The 14,061-nt window shown below is 40.1% G+C and overlaps 2 long non-coding RNA genes across 2 annotated transcripts; one reads left to right on the forward strand and one right to left on the reverse strand.

The window, feature by feature from the left end:
• Window positions 1–1,811: 1,811 nt before the first annotated feature.
• On the reverse strand, window positions 1,812–3,620 carry LOC147817560 (uncharacterized). The gene is made up of 2 exons (XR_015436259.1): window positions 3,443–3,620; window positions 1,812–3,285 (listed from the first exon to the last, which is right to left on the reverse strand). It is a non-coding gene; the product is annotated as an uncharacterized LOC147817560 (long non-coding RNA).
• Window positions 3,621–7,894: 4,274 nt separating this feature from the next.
• LOC111644728 (uncharacterized) lies at window positions 7,895–10,265 on the forward strand. The gene is made up of 3 exons (XR_002759807.2): window positions 7,895–8,039; window positions 8,624–8,653; window positions 9,859–10,265. It is a non-coding gene; the product is annotated as an uncharacterized LOC111644728 (long non-coding RNA).
• The last annotated feature ends 3,796 nt before the right edge of the window (window positions 10,266–14,061 follow it).

The raw sequence follows: 14,061 nt of genomic DNA on the forward strand, positions 1-14,061 counted from the left end.
ATAAGGCAATGATAGAAACTTTTATGTTGTTCGTATACTTGTTTTCTATCTCAGTCTGATTGTGCACTAACATATCACATCCATGCAAGCAACAGGATCAATCAACAGGAAGAGTTAAGAGACAGATGATGAGGTGATAATACTTAGATGTGTGTCGTGAGTTGGAAAAGGTCGTGAACCACTGCCATAAATCATAGATGATTAATAATGTTCTACAGCTGAAATCTGTGTTTTGTAGTTTGATGCTGAATCACAGTTTGAGCTCCGGGTGAAAACATCAGTTCAGTCCTGCGTCTTCAGACGGACTCAGACACGTTAACTCGTCCACTGACGTCCACGTGTGAGAGTGTGTAACCTGAAGAAAACATGAGGCAGAGAAAACATGTTCACACACACAAGATGAGTGTTTTTGTTATTTTGCCATTCGGCGTATTTGATCCGTCTTTCTCTGTGAGTCGTTGTTGTCAAAACACTGAGCAAAAATCTGCCAAGTAACCTGGGGGATAATCCTGCATGCACACACACACGCACACGCACACACACACAAACACACACACACACACACACACACACACACACACACACACACACAAACACACACACACTCTCTCTAGGGACTGAATACAACACCCTTTGTGTGTGTGTGTGTTTTTAAATTCAGCTCCTTATGTTCTTATATCCTCTGCAGGAGTTTGAGCTCATAAAGATTAAAGAGCAGATTTGCCTGAAAAACACCACAAAGATAAAACTCACTGCAGACCACTTTGTTTTTATATTATATATTTATATTTATTATTATTATGCATTTTAATTTACCGGTGGAACTTTAATATTCTCTGAATTGAGAAAAACAACTCGACCTGATACAGATGCAACTATATTATTATAATTATTATCTTTTTCAGCTCCGTATCCATGAATGTAAATATGATTTTCAGGTTCAGCCAATAATAATAAAACAGAAATTCCTACAGGAAGTCTTATTGTTTAGTGAGCCTACATGATTATTATGGGAGGATCTATTTGCTAAGTTGATATAAACCCAATCAGGGTCACCACAGCACAGACCCCAGGTAGAGCAGCTGTTGCACTGTGACAGCTGACGAGGATCCTAATAAACAATAAACAATAAACAATAAACAATAAACACTAACAGGTGGTGTTATGTTGCATTATTTTTTCCAAAATAAAATAAAAAATCTGATGTTTATCTCTGATGTGACACGTCTCCGGTAAAGATGAAGAGATTTAGGAACAAGTTTATCTTTGGATTTCTGATGTCGACCTCTCAGAAGGAAGTGAAGTCCTCAGTGATGTTACAACCTGATGATGTATGTAGATAAAAACTTACAGAAAGAATTATTGAGTAATTATTAATTAATAAGGTCTGAAAGCGTTTTTTTTAAATACTCTACAGGTGTTTCTTCTTCCTGTCCTTGGTGCAACAACATCATCGGTGTAAAATGTTTCCAGCTTCCTGTTTGTGTTTGTGTTGAAGCTTCAAATGAATTTCCTTCTTCTGCTTCTTTAAAATGAAACGACCTCTGAGTGTTTATATCGCCTTTCAATCCACTGATCCCTGTGTGTGTGTGTGTGTGTGTGTGTGTGTGTGTTATACAGTGGATCAGGGTCACAGCAGGGTGCGGCTTGTTGCCATGAAATAACAGCCGTGAGCCTGGAAATCAACCAGCAACCAGCTATGATCACAGCCAAACAGATGTGTGTGTGTGTGTGTGTGTGTGTGTGTGTGTGTGTGTGTGTGTGTGTGTGTGTGTGTTTGTGTGTGTGTCTAAAGAGAAAGAGAGGGAGGATTAAGGGAAACAAGGCGTTTAACTCCATGTCTTCCTCAGCAGCCAGATTCACATGATAACATGAAGTTATATATTAATAACAATATTAACAACAATAATCATTAAAAATATAATAAAAATAAAACGTAAGACATAAAAACAAAGCAATAAAAGACAGAGAAAAGGCAAAATGTCAATAAACATGTCAAGTGTAACGGGGGAATTACAATAATAAACAATAAAAAAATAAACAGACAAAAGAGAATAAAATCTAAAGTAAAAGTATTGAAATCAAAAATTAGAAACTGCTTTTTACAAGTGTATGTTTGAGTTTTGATCTTTTATATTGGGGAGATGGTGAAACCTCTCTGATGGTTGAAAGCTCTTTAAAAACACTAGTAAGTGGACTTTAGTTAATATTTATTCGTCAATACCCTGATCAAACAGAATATATAATTAATAAAGTCATATTTAACTTCTTTAAAACTTATTGTCAGTTTTTAAAAAGACAGAAAAACAAACAATCAGCGTTTTATATTGTTGATTGATCAAAGAAAATCTGATTTTAATAGTTTGTTTATATAAAAAACGTCTGTTCAACATGAATCAATTCATAAAGTGGATATAAACCAATAAAACACAAACAGTCTCTTCTTCACTCTGAATAAATCACATGAGGTTCTGATAAACACAACATCAAAACAAAACCCAGGAGGAGCAGAGGATCATGGGAAATACTCCAGGGAGGAGAGAGGGGAGGGAGGGTGATGACTAATGGAGACAGAGGAATATCATTACTCACATCTTATCTGCTACAAATACTATGTGTGTGTGTGTGTGTTTCCCCCTCCCTCTTGTTATTGTTTTATGACGGCTCAAGTGTGTGTGTGTGGGTGTGTGTGTGTGTGTGTGGGTGTGTGTGTGTGTGTGTAAACCTCTCAGCTGATCAACACTCAGTGGTTTACAGCTCTGAAGGAAAACAGTTATAAAAGTATAAACTACATGTTGATGTCCTGCAGGAAGTGAACAGTCAGAGCGGCCATATTGTTTTCAGGTTGTCCGTCTCTTTCTCGTGGACACGATATCTCAGCAACAACCCGACTGAACTTCTTCAAATTTGGAACAAACGTCCAATCAGATTCAAGGATGAACTGATGAGATGTTTGTGGTCAAAGGTCAAAGGTCACGGTGACCTCACGTTCTTGTGATATATCAATATATATAGTGCCCAGAGAGAATTTCATCACTTCTGTCACTGTGACGTCATAACTCATGAATTCATTCACTAATTATGACACCATTCAACTCAAATGTCTGTAAAGATAAAATGAAGTGATGACATTTTCGTATCCAAAAGGTCAAAGGTCAACTTCATTGTAATGTTCTGTCATTACTCAACGCTGTAACTCAGGAAGGAGAGACTGCGGCCATGTGTCCTGTAACTGGCTGGTCGGTGGAGGGATACGACTGTGAGGCGGTGGTTCTAGTTTTACCTCTGTAAAGTTAAGATTAGAGAATATGAGGGAAACAAGAGGCTTGTCTCATTATTCTGTTCTGGTGTTTCAAAATGACTAATAATGAATATTACACTTAATGTGTGTGTGTGTGTGTGTGTGTGTGTGTATTTGTGTGTGTGTGACCGTTTCTCTGACCTGCAGATCTGGACTTCGTCTCTGTTTGTCTGTTGGTGGACGATGCACTTGTCGCAGTCAGTTACCATTTCTGAGAATTTGCCCCCCACCTCTCACCCCCTCACCCACCTCTCACCCCCTCCTTCTCCTCTTTCCCTCCCTCTCTCTTTCTCTCTCATGAAGCTCAAAGGCCCCATGGTGTTGTTGTTGTTGAGTCTGGAAGAGAGAGCAGAAGGGGGGGGGGGGGGGGGGGGGGGGCAGAGCTATTAGTAATAATAACAGTAAATACTGTTTATCTATAAATCACAACACACCAAGGCATTTGCAGCAGTGAAAGAGATTTTACAGCAGTACAATTCTACTGTTTCCATGGAGACTGTTGATTTGGAAGTGGGTAACATTAAAGAAGCTCTCCTCTGTCTCATCCTCCTCCAACAATTTAAGTTTGAGTGATTCCTTAATATAAGGCTAAGATGAGGAGAAAACCTTTAATACTTAAGTGAATATTTTAAGGAAACCTCAAAACTTAAAGATAAACCTTAACTCAGACTTTAAGGAAATGAATGAACCCAAAACATATTGGAACATATGAACCATTATTCATTCATTCATCCTAGTTCAACCTCTGGTTCTGGTCCGTTTTTATTTTTTTATTTAATGAATTAATTCTGTTTTTTGTTTTTCTCATCTCATTAATTATGTGAGAGAGAGAGAGAGAGAGGGAGAGAGAGAGAGAGAGAGAGAGAGAGGGATGGACCTGCTGCCCTCTGATATTTGATCGACCGTCAAGTCAGCAGCCAATTGGCTCTCGGCCCTGACTCTCCTCCTCACTACATGACCCCTGCCCCCTCTGTTTCTGAGCCGGGTCCAGGTCCAGAGTCTGACTCTGGTTCTGAGTGTGCGAGCAAAAGATGGACGACAAAGTCCTCGTCTCAGTTTGTGACGTCCCCTCTCTGAAAAGGCCCCTCCCTGCATGAGCCTCCTCAGGTGGATTCAGCTCACCTGGTCTGGCTGAAGTATTTAAGATGGTGTCTCTCTCTCTCTCTCTCTCTCTCTCTCTCTCTCTCTCAATTCAGATCATGTATGATTTCTCAAGAGTAAGAAACGTAAAGTGGACAGTCGACAGATTCTAAAAACATTAAAACCATATTTCTACTCTGTGTTTTCACAAAGATATTAATGGAAACATCCGTCGACCTCAGAGGGTTAAAGCTACAGCTCCTTGTTCGCTGTGTAACTTTCATTTAGAAACGTAGTCTTGGACGTGTCTCTCCCCTGTTTGGTTTTGTTGTGTTTTGTTTGTCTTTATTTCCTTGTTAGTGTAAAATAAATAATATTTTTAGTTGTAATCGTGTGTGCTCTTCCCTGGTTGTGACAAAGTGCCTCGTGCTGAAGATAAAGGTCTGTTCAGTTGTTTCTTTGCTGCGACACTAACACGCCGGTGTTTGTAGACGATGCTAAAATTAGGATTATAGTTCAGATTACGGCAGGTGATAACGATGATGAGGCGTCTTGAGTTCACACGTGTGAGCGAGCAGAGCGACGGTCGCTGCTAATTCAGGATCCTGCAAAACAGATTTTTTGGATCTGTAATATGGAAACGGATCAAAGTGGTAACAGATGCGTCGGAGCTGGAACCTTCAGGGTGAGACTCACCTGACATTATAAATTACATCCTCAAAGAAACCTTGTCTCATTCTGAGTTTCCTGGTTTAAATCAAAACAAAGTTGGATTTACTTGAAGAGAACATAAATCAACCTGCAGGCTTCACGGCCTTTAGAGCTTACTACAGCCGTGACCCCCTCCCCCATCTCTGTGGGGACCAAAGACCTCAAACAGACAGCACAGAGCAAACAGTGACTGAGCGTCAGCCGCCATCGACCCGTCTGGTTTCCACGCAGCGGACCTGATCCGATGCTATTTCTGTCCCTCGCCCCGTCTGCGTTCCTTCTAGGAAGCTGGCAGCTGGTCACGGCTGAAACTTCACACTGACTGTTTGGACTCTGAATATAGAAGCTGAGCATATTCACAACGTGATGCTGCAAAGTCCGTCCTCTTGTTTGTTTGGCTGTGTGGAGGTGAAGCCTGAACCTCGGTCACTGACCGCTGAGGAACAGTCGGAGCTGCGGAGGCGGTGTTAAGAATAGAAACATCGTCTTTTTATATACACAGCTAGCTAACTAGCATCCATAAAAACAGTGAGATGGCATCAAGCTTTAGCATTGCACTTCTACCAGTGTCAGATATCAGCTGGGTCCAGAATCACTTCCTGTTTCCTTTTTACAGTCCACTGTTTTAGTCAAACACTAATCACATCTGTAAACTGTTTATTTCTGCTGTAAAGTTGGACATTTTAACATGGGAGTCTATGGTGACTGACTCACTGTTGGAGCCAGACTCTAGTGGCCATTAGAGGAACTTCAGCTTCTGGTTCTTCATGTTTCAGTCTGGAGGTTGATGTTTGGTTTCAGCTCATTGTTTTGGTTTAACAACCTGTAACTTTACTGTTTTTATTCACTCTCATGTTTTCATCAACCTCTTTTTCAGCAGCTGTTTTAAGCAAAAAATACACTGATGAGCTAACCGTATGCTAACGGTTCGCTAACTGTCTAGCACCAAATTGCTGCTGGGCAAAGTTAGCAACTAGCTAGTGAACGTAGTGGAGCATTTAGCAGCTAAAGAGTCTGTTTCCTTCAATATTTGGCGAGGAGCAAAACAAAGCTAAAAGGAGAGAGAATATCCAACTTGCACTCATCAGGTAGACAGATGCTAATGTTGTGTTAGCATGTTTGATTGGGGAAATTGTTGTAAACAAAGCTGTGGACGGGAGCAGTGTGTAAAGTCAGAGACTGACTGCAGAGGTGTGTGAGGAGATCCTCTGCACTGACTGCTGCTCCGGCTCAGGTGCGTCTCATGCTGCTGATTAAACTCCTGATTAAACTCTGCAGCCCTCGAGACGGAGCAAAGCTAACGAGCACAACGTGTCCGCTGAGTGTTTCCCTCCAAGATCACACCGTGGAAGAACAAAACTTTGCTGCTAACAATCCCACAATGCACCACTCTGCAGCTGTCAGTGATAACAATGATTATGTAACCTTAATTATTGTACACATTTGGGTTATTTTAATTATATGTTTGTTCCACTTGATTCAGATTATTACCTGGATCATTGCCTTGTATGTTATTTATTTATTTATTCTTTTATTTACTTATTTGTTTGATATTTTTTGTTTTTTTTATTGTTTATATATTTTGAATTGTGCAAGTAACTCAACTTATTTACACTTATTTTTGTCACTTATTTTGATTCTTGTCACCTTAAATTATATGTATAACTCAATATTGAAAGTAATGTTAAGTTTTATTTTTAATTTCAGTCAGAAGCTGAACTGAACACACACACACACACACACACACACACACATACACACACACACACACACACACACACACCACACATCTGTTTGTAGCTAACGGCTAATGTACAGTTGCTACATCGGCTGAATAAACACAAACAGTTCAGTGATTCACATGAATTTGTTCCAGTGTGTGTGTGTGTGTGTGTGTGTGTGTGTGTGTGTGTGTGTGTGTGTGTGTGTGTGTGTGTGTGTGTAGATGGTGATGTATAGCCGCAGCAGAAATGTTCACTATGTTTGGTATGCGAGTGAACCAGATGACCCGCTCCTGCCATTACACAGAGGCAACACACACACACACACACACACACACACACACACACACAAAGTGAGTTTTTATAAACGTTTCTTTATTAAAACTGTTCAGCGACACATTATTATATTATTATATTATTATGATTTGATGAGCAGAGGCTGAATACCTGCTGTAAGGTAATTAACACAAGAGTGGTGTCTTATGTAACAGGTGACCTGCTGAAGGTGGATTTATTTATTTTCCTTAAACTGTCCACTTAAGCATTAAAGGTTTTCTCCTTATCTTCATAAAACACCTTAAGTTTTCTACTTAAATCTGACACGTAATGTTTTATTTCTGCTTATTCATTTATTCATTTATTTATTTTTACTCATGTAATTTGTCTCCCTTCAAACCAAACACACACACTGAACAATTAGAACTGAAAATATAAAGACAAGAATGAACGTGACAGAGAAATGTTTCTGTTGTTTATGTGTGAACTGATCCTTTAAACTCTGAGGAACATTGCAACACTTCAGCTGAAACGCTGCAACAGGTGTGTTCACACATGTCCGTGCATGTACACACACACACACACACACACACACACACACACACACACACACACACCACCCTGTATCTATAGCTGCAGGCCGTTACAGTACGTACTGTACCACATGTTTTTATTTGTGTTATCTAATCTATCTGTGGTATACGTGAACTCAGAGCCCTTTCACTGAACTCAGCTCTCTCTCTCTCTCTCTCTCTCTCTCTCTCTCTCTCTCTCTCTCTCTCTCTCTCTCCTGTGCGTCACCACAGTAAGACTAAATGTATGGTTATTTTGTGAAATGGCACAGAGCTGATCAGTGTGATTATTGGTTATTATTCTGACCACATCAATAATTTATTATAAACTAGAATCACCACCTGATGGTCGTTTCCCTCCAGCAACCAGGGAACAAGGTCAGTCTCTCCTTCCTGAGCTACAGCGCTGAATAACATCCAGAGGCGTTTTAGCAGAACATTATGATGTCACAGTGAAGTTGACCTTTGACCTTTTAGGATACAAAATGTCATCACTTCATTATTTTATCCTTATAGAGATTTAAGTTAAGTTGTGTCATAATTAGTGAAGGAATTCATGAGTTATGAAGCCAAAAACATGTTTTGTGGGGTCACAGTGACCTTTGACCTTTCATCTTTGTCCATCATATTTTTCTTGTTCTTGTTTCTGTGTCTCTTCTGCTCATTCTGCTGATGATCCTGCTTGAGTTTCCTGTTAAGTCTGTCTTCAGGTCGTGGTTTAACTGACTTTAAGTGATTCCTGAAGTTTAAGAGATAAAGAGAAAACCTTAAATACTTGAGTGAACATTTTAAGGGGAAGATTTAAGGGTGTTTTGTGCAGTTTCTTTATTTTATTGAAACCTTAACTTTAGGGGAAAATCTTAATTTAAGGTGTTTTGTGCAGCTGGCCCCGGGAACATTATTATTTCCAGGTGTGTGGAAGTGTCATGTGACCTGTTAACTGACTCAGTCTGTGTTCTCAGGAGCTTCCTCCGAACACGACTGACCTCCAGGTAAGATAATTATCAACATCATGACTTTATAGAGTCATAAAAGCCTGTTTTGTATTATGTGATAATATTATAAACCTTCAGACACCACAAACAACAGACAATCAACCAATAAAAACAGTCACAGATTTATTATATTTATTACATAAAGAGTTTTGTCTGAGTCTGACACACACACACACACACCCACACACACACACACACACCTCTGAGGAGCTGTTGTAAACATTAACACATCTTCTGACTCACATAAACACACACAGTTTACAGTAGCAGCTCGTACTGCGCTCTGATTGGCTGCTTGTTCAAACCTTCCTCCAACATGATTGGCTGTAACAGGGAAAATGTGTTTGCTGCATGTGCTTTGGTCATTCTCCAACACACACACACACACACACACACACACACACACACACACACACACACACACACACAGAGTGCTGGTTACAGTTTCTAGTTGCAGAGACTGTTTTTAGATGAATCTCATATATTTTATCTGTGTATATAAAATGTCTGTTGCCTTGATGTTTCAATTGTGCAAAAAAAACTGTACATTACATATATATATATATCTACTACTACTAATAACAATTGTAAATCAATATATTTATTACTGATAAACTAATGATAATAAACTAAAAGTTGACTCAGCAGTACCATCTGCTGCCACAGGAGGGCAGCACGAGTACATGGAATGTGTGTGTGTGTGTGTGTGTGTGTGTGTGTGTGTGTGTGTTGCCTCTGTGCAATGGCTGCAGTTTCTTGGAAACTCTTGGTACAGTGACTGATGCTGTGTCTGCTGCACTTACACTCTGTTATGTAACATGTTAAAGCGGGTCTATTCTGTGTGTTTATGTGTGTGTGTGTGTGTGTGTGTGTGTGTGTGTGTGTGTGTGTGTGTGTGTGTGTGTGTGTGTATTTCTATCCATGTGTAGATATGAAATCTGACTAGCTTCACACTGTGAAATGTTCTTTATTTTGACAAGACAGAGAGATAGAAAGATTATGTGTCAGAGCAGCTGAGTTAAAGACAATAAATACAGTAAAACACAAAGACAGAAACACACAGGAGAGGAAGATGAATGTAAATAAAGTTTATAAATATGGACCAAAGTGACTGAAGATCATAGCTGAACTAAACCAAATCTCCAAACATCTAGATTATTAAACCATTAATAATTAATGATGTTGTTTGTCATCTATTTAAGAACAGAGCGATAAAAGCAGAAACATGGATGATGCAGCCGTCTGTTCACATGTGACACTTTAAATGAATCACAGCTGAGTCTGACGGGACGAGAACCCGGCGTCCTCGGAGCTCCAGTCAAGATGAAGAAAAACTCCCAGAGAGACAAAGACGAGAGTCGACATGATCCTGAAGTAAAGAGGATTTATTCATCTTCATCTCTCCTCCATTAGATATTTATCATCTCTGCACCGTCCAATAAGATGAAGAGAAGAATTTGAGAACTTTTATTTCTTAAAAATATTAAAAGTTCAGTCAAAGATACTGAGTCATGATGTTAAATTTAAATGTGTTTATCCTCCGTCCTGCTCCAGGTTTAAAGTGTCTCATGTGGACGTTGTTGTGTCAGAATAAACTCCTCCTCTCTCATGTCTGAAAGAGTTTTATTGTGAAGGTATTGTGAAGGAAATAAACACGATGTGTCTGCTGAAATCTGTGTTTTCTGGTCTGAAGGATGAACGTGACGAACACGGCGTGACGCCCTGCGGCGCTCTGACCTCAGGAGCTCACGTTTATCTCAGGGTCACTCCAGCAGACGCCGAGCTGCAGCTTTGATTCACGCGTCGAGGCGGCTGAGGCTGCGGCGAGGTTTCCTCTCCTCTTCAGGAGACGTGACTGCTCTCCTTAATCAGTTTTACAAGCAGCTCTCAAAGCCTGTTTCATCTGGACGTGTAAATCTGTCTGAGTGTAAACGTGTCAAATAAAAGCAGCTGTTGGTTCAGCTGTCCAGATGTTTACTGACCAACACGCTGCAAAGTCTCCAGGTTTGTTCATCTGAATTTAAAGGAAGTTTTTATAACTGAATATTTTAATTTCAATATTTTGATTCGTCCATTAAACGTAGACGTTAAAGCCTGTATTCAGAAACTGAGCCTTAAAACAAGCCGTCAGGACTTCTGGAACTTTGTGATGTCACAACAAAGCAGTCACCAAGCCCCGCCCACCTGGACCCACCATCCAAACCTTTACAGGATTTGGTTTCTCTGAGTGTTTTTACCTGAAATCTGCTATATTTTTATTGGATCAGTCAGAAAACAGTCAGCCAATCAGAAGAGAGGCTCAGAGCCTCCTCTCCTCTGATTGGCTCACTGACCTGTTGTTACTAGAGCTCCAGAGAGAAGCCTGAGAGAAGAGATGTAAAACTATATTGAGATGGTTTTTATATCTTCTGATGGATCAACACTTCAAATAAAACACAGAAGAAGAAGAAACATGGAGCTTTAACATTTCACTCAGAAAAACATCAAAGAGCTTTAAATACACTGAGACTTAAACTCCGCGACCTTTAACCTCTGTGAAACCAGGTGTGCAGTCAGATTAATATGGAGCATTAGACACAGTTTTTCTTTTACTTCAGACTAAAACAGAATCTAATGTTGGAGAAGTGGAAGTAAAAACAAAAGTATATTTAGTTTAATTTTGGATGTCAGACCTTCTCAAACCCAGAATTAGACTCTGTCCTTTAGGATCACCTGTATTGGTTGAGGACACGCGCCCTCTAGTGGCTCATGTAAGTAACACTGAGTTTCTCCTGGAAACATTTTGTCTGAATGAAACTAAACTGAAACTGTGAAATGACGAAATCAAACTGTAACAGCACAAGCAGCAGAAAGTCTTATTAAAATCTCTCGTCTGCTCTGGTTAAACTGTAAACCTCAGCTCAGTGACCTGTGGTGCGCTGCAGCCCCCTGCTGGGCCGCGCAGGTGTTGCAAGTGGTTCCACAAGTCACATTTAAAACAGGAAGAAAGATGTTTAAAAACATTAAAAATGATTAAAAACTCTTGTCATTGTTGGATATATGGAAACGGAGGCAGATACTGGAAACCTGTCGTCATGTTTAGGAGGAGAAAACTCATCATCTCTCACTGGAAACACACTGAATATTCACACTGTGCTCGGTCGACTTCTCTATAATTAATCACTTCTATTTTCCATAAAACTTCAATGGAAACTCGGCCACTGTGTTGCTCACATTATTTGGCCTGCATGTAGTTACGGGGTCGGACGTGGGACGTGAGCTGGAAAAGGAACCACTGGTCCAGTGGTTCAGCTGATTCCTAAACTGTGTGATTGTGTTGCAGACGACACAGGTTTGAACTTTAAACTGCAGCTGGTGACGAAGCAGCAGAACTCCACAGATCTCCGTCAGTCTGAGAGCGAGTTCAGCCTCCTCCTCTCCGTCCGTCTTCTTCTGCTTTTTAAAAAATCATGTCTTCACTTCTTTAAAGCAGCGACTCGCTCGTCCATCGTGTTGCATCATCTTCAAAAAGCTGCGTTAAACAAGGCCGCTCACTCGGCTGTGTAACCATCGCCGGGTCGGCCGTGTGATAGGGCTGATGGGTAACGAGGGGGTGAATCATGGGGCTCGGTGTGACAGCAGAGGGACGAGGGACAAACACACACACTCACACACACACACAGACACACACACAGACACACACACAGACACACAGACACACAGAAACACACACACACACACACACACACTCACTCACCCACACACACACTCACACACACACACACACACACACACACACACACACACACACAATCACACACTCACACACACACACACAATCACACACACACAGACACACAGAGACACATGACTGAGACTCTTTGTTTTCAGGTTTTACTAAAAAACAACAACAACAAAAAAAACAAATCAAAACAAAAAACCCCAGATTTAAAAAGTTTAAAGTGATTTTAATTTGCTGTTTGTTGTCATGTGTCGCTGTCGTGTCACTGTCACACACTCCTCTGGTGGGGAAAACAACCAACGACAAGAAGGTGAAGCCAAAACTGATCATGTCAGAAAATTTATAAAAATAAATCAAATTTTGTGTCAGTTTGACAAAGTTCAATATCACAACATCAATATTTAGGAACTAGAACCACCTCCTCGTGGTCGTATCCCTCCGCCGCGCAGACTAGTGTCAGGTCACATCCCTGTTCATCCTATGCAACATCCTGCACACCCCCCTTTGGATCTGGTGGAATAATAATAATAATAATACAAACTAAACAATATTTCAGCTGTAAATAGTAATTTTAGAAAATGATCATTATATTATTATAATTGTTAATAATATTTTTCCATTTAACTTCAACCTTGTGTTTAATTTAGAAACTAATCTGGTAAATTGAAGTTTATTTCTAAAACCTTTTCAAACCACAGTCACTGCGAGAAGCATCATGACTTCAAGATAAAATACAATCCTGCAAATATGTAACAGAGTTATTAAAAGACATAAATAATAAATAAAACATCATAAAATACAAACAACATAAAATCCATGAACACAATAAGTTCAGTACACAGAGGCTTTTATTTACTGTGAAAAATACAAACTGAAAATAGAAAGAAAATAATGAGCTGTTGACAAGAAGCTGTACAGTAAACATCACACACACACACACACACACACACACACACACACACACACACACACACACACATAGGATCAGACTCACAGCTGACTTGACAAATTTCTCTCTGATCTGGCTGCGTCTGCCTGAACGTGTCACACTGGAAACACACACACACACACACACACACACACACACACACACACACACACACACAAGCGATCATGCGTGTAGTTGATGTGACAAATGTGTGTGTGTGTGTGTGTGTGTGAGTCGCTCTCCGGCCGTCTGTCTCTTCTCATCGCACAGATTCGATGTTTCTGCTCTCAGATTCATTTCTGTCAGTTTATAACATCTTAGTTTGGGTGAAGCCTGTGTGTAGAAGTGTGTGTGTGTGTGTGTGTGTGTGTGTGTGTGTGTGTGTGTATGTGTGAACATTCCCCATGTGTTTGTGTGTCATTCATGAGATATGTAGTTATTTTTCCACAGATGCTTTACAGGAAGCCTCTGTCTGTCCCTCCACAATAAAATATCTCAACGACCACTGGACGTTCATGATCCTCAGAGGATGAACCCTTTCCTTCAAGATTTGACCTTCACCTGCCAGAAAGAATCTTTTTATTTCTTCTTCTTCTTCTGTGTTTTATTTTGAAGTGTTGATCCATCAGAAGATATGAAAACCATCTCAGTGTAGTTTTACATCTCCTCTCTCAGGCTTCTCTCTGGAGCTCTAGTAACAACAGGTCAATGAGCCAATCAGAAGAGAGGAGGCTCTGAGCCTCTCTTCTGATTGGC

Source organism: Seriola lalandi, unplaced genomic scaffold (assembly GCF_002814215.2).
Source record: "Seriola lalandi dorsalis isolate HSWRI2012SDOR001 ecotype SW California unplaced genomic scaffold, Sedor1 jcf7180002054941, whole genome shotgun sequence".
Lineage (NCBI taxonomy): Eukaryota > Metazoa > Chordata > Actinopteri > Carangiformes > Carangidae > Seriola > Seriola lalandi.